The sequence below is a fragment of the Rana temporaria genome, chromosome 4, assembly GCF_905171775.1.
Source record: "Rana temporaria chromosome 4, aRanTem1.1, whole genome shotgun sequence".
Lineage (NCBI taxonomy): Eukaryota > Metazoa > Chordata > Amphibia > Anura > Ranidae > Rana > Rana temporaria.
In genome coordinates this window covers 369,816,055-369,822,647 of record NC_053492.1, presented here as the reverse complement: position 1 = coordinate 369,822,647, position 6,593 = coordinate 369,816,055, and positions in this window count along the sequence as shown.

Here is a 6,593-nt window from a genome sequence, read left to right as displayed (position 1 = left end):
GGAAGATGTTCAGATGTCATGATTTTTTCTCATGTCTTTACAATGGTGCTTTACTAATTCTTGCTGTTGTCACCTTGTCAGCTCACAGATGTTTACAGAAATCACATTTAGGCTGGGTTCACACTACTACACTACTTTCATCCTACTTTGCTCTGCTACATTGGTCCTACATTTATCCTACATTGGTCCTACATCCATCCTACTTTCATGAACAGGATACTACTTTGGTCCGACTTCAATGATATTCAATGGGCCTGAAGTAGGATCAATGTAGGACCAAAAGTAGTACAGGGAGCATTTTCAAAGTCGGACCGACTTGTGTAGGACACTACAAGACGCTCTCATAGGGAAACATTGAACACAGAGCAAAGTAGGATCAAAGTAGTGTAGTAGTGTGAACCCAGCCTTACAGTTGCAATAAAAAGAATGTGAACCCATTTGGAATAATATGGATTTCTGCACAAATTGGTCATAACATGTGATCTGATCTTCATCTAAGTCACAACAATAGACAATCACAGTCTGCTTAAACTAATAACACACAAAGAATTAAATGTTACCATGTTTTTATTGAACATACCATGTAAACATTCACAGTGCAGGTGGCAAAAGTATGTGAACCCTTGTATTTAACCACTTCCAGACCTGCGCACGACGATGTACGTCCTATTTTTAAAGATGGATATCTCGGTAACGGCAGCAGCTGCTGTCACAACCGAGGTATCCATTTTTAGTGTGCGCGGTCTGGAATCCGATAATGGCGGTCTCCGCGGCGGATTCACCGCGAGATCGCCGTTATCGGTGGCGGGAGAGGGGCCCCCCTCCCGCCGCTCTCCCGCGCCCTCCGCCGCTTACCGGAGCCGTCAGTAGCGGCGGAGGCGATCGGATGCTGTCGGCTGGTGAGCGGGGACGAGACTGAAGGAAAAATCTCCTTCGCCCGTCCCCATAGCTCGGCTGGGCGGAAGTGACGTCAAAACGTCAGTCCCGCCCAGCCTCTTAAAGAGACAAATTTTTTTTTTGGTCATTTAAAAAAATGACATTTTTTATTTTTTTTTTATTTTTTGCATTTAAGCCCAAATATGAGATCTGAGGTCTTTTTGGCCCCAGATCTCATATTTAAGAGGACCTGTCATGCTTTTTTCTATTACAAGGGATGTTTACATTCCTTGTAATAGGAATAAAAGTGATCAAATTATTTTTTTTTTTTTTTCAGTGTAAAAAATAATAAAATAAATAAAAATAAATAAGAAAACAAAAAAATTTTTTTTTTAAAGCGCCCCGTCCCGACGAGCTCGCGTGCAGAAGCAAACGCATACGTGAGTAGCGCCCGCATATGAAAACGGTGTTCAAATCACACAAGTGAGGTATCGCTGCGATCGTTAGAGCGAGAGCAATAATTATAGCCCTAGAGCTACTCTGTAGCTCAAAAAATGCAATCTCTAGAATTTTTTAAACATCGCCTATCGAGATTTTTAAGGGTAAAAGTTTGACGCCATGCCACGAGCGGGCGCAATTTTTAAGCGTGACATGTTGGGCATCATTTTACTCGGCGTAACATTATCTTTCAAAATATATAAAAAAATTGGGCCAAATTTATTGTTGTCTTATTTTTTAATTCAAAAAAGTGAATTTTTTCCAAAAAAAGTGCGCTTGTAAGACCGCTGCGCAAATACGGTGTGACAAAAAGTATTGGAATGACCACTATTTTATTCTCTAGGGTGTTAGAAAAAAAATATATATAATGTTTGGGGGTTTTAAGTAATTTTCTAGCAGAAAAAACTGTTTTAGTCTTGCAAACACCGAATCTGAAAAACACCTAAGGTCTGGAAGTGGTTAATAACTGGTTAAACCTCTTTTGGCAGCAATAACTTCAACCAAACATTTCCTATAGTTGCAGATCAGACATGCACAACGGTCAGGAGTAATTTCTGACCATTCCTTTTTACAGAACTGTTTCAGTTCAGCAATATTCTTGGGATGTCTGGTGTGAATCGCTTTCTTGAGGTCATGCCACAGCATCTTAATCAGGTTAAGGTCAGGACTCTGACTGGGCCACTCCAGAAGGCGTATTTTCTTCTGTTTAAGCCATTCTGTTGTTGATTTATTCTTTGAGTCGTTATCCTGTTGCAACATCCATCTTCTGTTGAGCTTCAGCTGGTGGACAGATGACCTTAAGTTCTCCTGCAAAATGTCTTGATAAACTTGGGAATTCATTTTTCCTTCGATAATAGCAATCCATCCAGGCCCTAACGCAGCAAAGCAGCCCCAAACCATGATCCCCCCACCACCATACTTCACAGTTGGGATGAGGTTTTGATGTTGGTGTGCTGTGCCTCTTTTTCTCCACACATAGTGATGTGTGTTTCTTCCAAACAACTCAACTTTGGTTTCATCTGTCCACAGAATATTTTGCCAGTACTGCTGTGGAACATCCAGGTGCTCTTTTGCAAACTGTAAACGTGCAGCAATGTTTTTTTTTTTTGGACAGCAGTGGCTTCCTCTGTGGTATCCTCCCATGAAATCCATTCTTGTTTAGTGTTTTACTTATCGTAGTTTTGTTAACAGGGATGTTAGCATATGCCAGAGACTTTTGTAAGTCTTTAGCTGACACTCTAGGATTCTTCTTCACCTCATTGAGCAGTCTGCCCTGTGCTTTTGCAGTCATCTTTATAGGACGGCCACTCCTAGGGAGAGTAGCAGCAGTGCTGAACTTTCTCCATTTACAGACAATTTGTCTTACCGTGGACTGATGAACAGCAAGGCTTTTGGAGATACTTTTATAACCCTTTCCAGCTTTATGCAAGTCAACAATTCTTGATTGTAGGTCTTCTGAGAGCTCTTTTGTGTGAGGCATCATTCACATAAGGCAATGCTTCTTGTGAAAAGCAAACCCAGAACTGGTGTGTTTTTTTATAGGGCAGGGCAGCTGTAACCAACACCTCCAATCTCATCTCATTGATTGGACTCCAGTTGGCTGACACCTCATCCAATTAGTTCTTGGAGATGTCATTAGTCTAGGGGTTCACATACTTTTTCCACCTGCACTGTGAATGTTTACATGGTGTGTTCAATAAAAACATGGTAACATTTAATTCCTTGTGTGTTATTAGTTCAAGCAGACTGTGATTGTCTATTGTTGTGACTTAGATGAAGATCAGATCACATTTTATGACCAATTTGTGCAGAAATTCATATCATTCCAAAAGGATTCACATACTTTTTCTTGCAACTGTAATTTTACTTGCAGTGGGAAAGTTAATGACAACATACAGCAATTAATTTGTGTCTCACTGTCATGTAGTATGCCCTTGCTGATAGAACATTGATAGATCTGTTAATAGCATGTATTGATAGAGCTGTAGAGTGCAGGAGACTAGGCTCCCTCCCCCATCCCTTGTGGGGTTCTGCTTTGCTTGTGGCAGCAGTTCTCGGCCACACCAATAGCCAAGAGGCTAGGGGCAGGACCAGTGTAATTGCCAGATCACACCTTCGGTTAATCAGAGTGTGGGACCAGCAAAATACAAGCCTTCCTGCCTTCCGTATGCCATAGTGATCCTTCCTGCCTTCCATGTGCCATAGTGATCCTTTTTCCTGCCTGCCATGTGCCTTAGTGATCCTTCCTGACTTCCATGTGCATACTGATCCTTCCTTCCTGCATTCCATGTGCCAAAGTGATCCTCACTTTCTGCCTTCCATGTGCCTTAGTGATCCTTCATTTCTTCTATTTACAATAGTGATCATCCCTGCCTTTCATATGCCATATTGATCCTTCCTGCCTTTCATGTGCTATAGTGATCCTTCCTGTCTTCCATATGCTACAGTGATCCTTCCTGCCATCCATGTGCCATAGTGGTCCTTTCTGCCTTCCATATGCCATAGTGATATTTCCTCCCTTCATGTACCATAGTGATCCCTCCTTCCTTTCTTCCAAATACCATAGTGATCCTTCCTGCCTTCCATGTACCATAGTGATCTTTCCTCCCTTCCATGTGCCATAGTAATCCTTCCTGCCTTCCATATGTCACAGTGATCCCTCATTCCTTTCTTTCATGTACCATAGTGATAGTTTTTTTCAACGGAATTCCTCTTGGACCCCCACGCTTTTTTTTTTTATGAATGGATTCTCTCTGAATTGCCGGGAGCTGACAATTCATTATAGCCGCGAGTCCGGTTTTAAATGACTTTTTTTCTTTCAGAAATGACACTTTGTGCAGTGACAGTTCTAAGTACAGGAAAAATGTGCTATTTCACATGCTTACTTTACACCCCCCCAGGTACGAAAATTAAAGGAATATTTCACTTTTATTGTTTCACTTTTAGCATTATTAAATTCCCTTCCCCTGAAAAAACTGCTGTTTTTAAAGCTTTTTGCATTGATACATGTCCCCTGGGGCAGGACCCGGGTCCCCAAACACTTTTTAGGACAATAACTTGCATATTAACCTTTAAAATTAGCACTTTAGAGTTCAAATGTTCGAGTCCCATAGACTTTAACGGGGTTCTAAAGTTCACACGAACATTTGGTGTGTTCGCAGGTTCTAGTGCTCTAGTGTTCGGCTCATCCCTACTTCTGAGCATGCGTTGAATTGTTTCCGAGCATGCGTAGGAATTTTTTACGTTGTGATTTGTACACATGATTGGAAATTCCCATCAGTTTTTTTTTCTGATGGGAAAAAGGAGATTCTGCTCTCTATCTTTTTCCAACAATTTTTCCGTTGGAAAAAGTCTGATGGAGCATAAACACGGTTGGGATTCCTGACCAATAGCTCTCATCAGACTTTTTCCAACAGGAATACCGATTGTATGTACAGGGCATAAGTCCGTCCCTGCAATCCGGGGACATAACCGGGGACAGTGTGCTCAGTCCGTGGACTGTCCCTGGAAATCGGGGACGTCTGATCATCCTACCTTAAGCCCCTCTCATGTTTGGCAACACCCACTTTTTGAAATGTCCCTCAAAAGTTGGGAGGTATGCAAGTTTTTGGAAAATTAATAAAGAAATTTAAAATGTATCTTATTACACACAGCAGTCAATTAATTAGATCAGAACTCTTTAACCTTGGAGGAACCCTTGGCAAAAAGTTTGAGATCTTGAGGAACCCCTAAAATAATATTCATATCTACAGCTCATGAAACATTGGTGTGATCAGTGAGCTGCTCATATAACAGCAATTATTTTTTAAAATAGCATTAAATAATAGAATTAGTATTAAATATAAGTTTGCTTTATATTTTAGCTTAGACCTGAAAAATAAAAAAATGCCTGTTGCTATGCGGTCCCATGAAATATGTCTTCCTATTCAGCGAGGATCCTGACGTCAGCTCCCTCGGCTCCCAGGATGCCGTTGCGCTTCCCCTGTGTCTCCGGGCTTGTTGATGTTTATGGGTTGCCATCACAACGGCGTGCACTTTCGCCGCCGCTCGTTGTGATGGCAACCCAAGTGTTTGACGGCGCGGCGCTGCAGTTCTATTGCGGACGCACGAGAATGGGGCCGGACGGGCGGCCCTTTCAGCTAGTCATCCACAGTATTCTCGGAAGTAGATGCTTGTGGTCTTGACAATGGCCACAAGCAAAATGAGAACGCTCTGCAGGGAAGAATATAAACTGTTCGTTTTAAATAACTCGGCGGAACGGCGGGACTTTTTCAAATAGTAAGTGACATGTACAACGCGAGATGAAAGGTGATATTTTTAAAAATTAAAAAATGTTATGGGAACCCCGCTTTAAAACATACATATTTTGTGAAACTTGTGCTTTCTTTTTTTCTGCACAGAAGCTGAATTCTGAGTTGAACATCAGATAAGCAGTGTACAGCAGGGCAGCAGGGCGGGGTACAGGGGGTCAGCATAGTAGAGCACAGAAGGACAGAGCACAGGTGGTCAGGAAGGCACAATACAACCGTTCACAGAGGCATAAGGGCATACTGCATGGGGGTCAGCAGGGCACATTACATGGGGAAATCAGGGCACATTACAGGTTACATGGGGAGCAGCAGGGCACATTACATGAGGGCAGGGCACATTACATGAGAGCAGGGCACAATATGCGGCACACAGCAGGGCACATTATTGTAGCAATTTCCTTCATACGCAGGGAAGGCGACTGTGATGAGTCATCTTGTGGCACGCGGTTCACCTACAGCACCTCCTCTCTTGACCATCCCATGCAATGTCACATACAAGCAATTGGGATGAGCAAGAGGAGAGGAGAGGAGGGGCCAGCAGTGGGGATGTGATCTACCTATCAGCTGCCTGAGATTGATGGGTAGATTGCGGAGGAACCCTGGGGACCTCTCACAGAAACCCTAGGATTCTGTGGAACCTCTGATTTTTTTACATACAACTTAAACATACTTAGAATGATATCCCAAAACACTCTCTGCTATTCCTATCAAGTTTGGGGATACTACATATGTGGGATTTTTTTGCATAGAGGAGCCAAAATCCAAAAAGCACCTTCAAGCTCTTAAATAGGTTGTAAACCTTACTATAATGTTTGTACCTATAGGTAAGGTAAATATCTCCTAAACGTGTGTCGTTTAGGAGACATTTACTTATACTGAGTCGATGATGTCATTGAGACATGCGCTCTG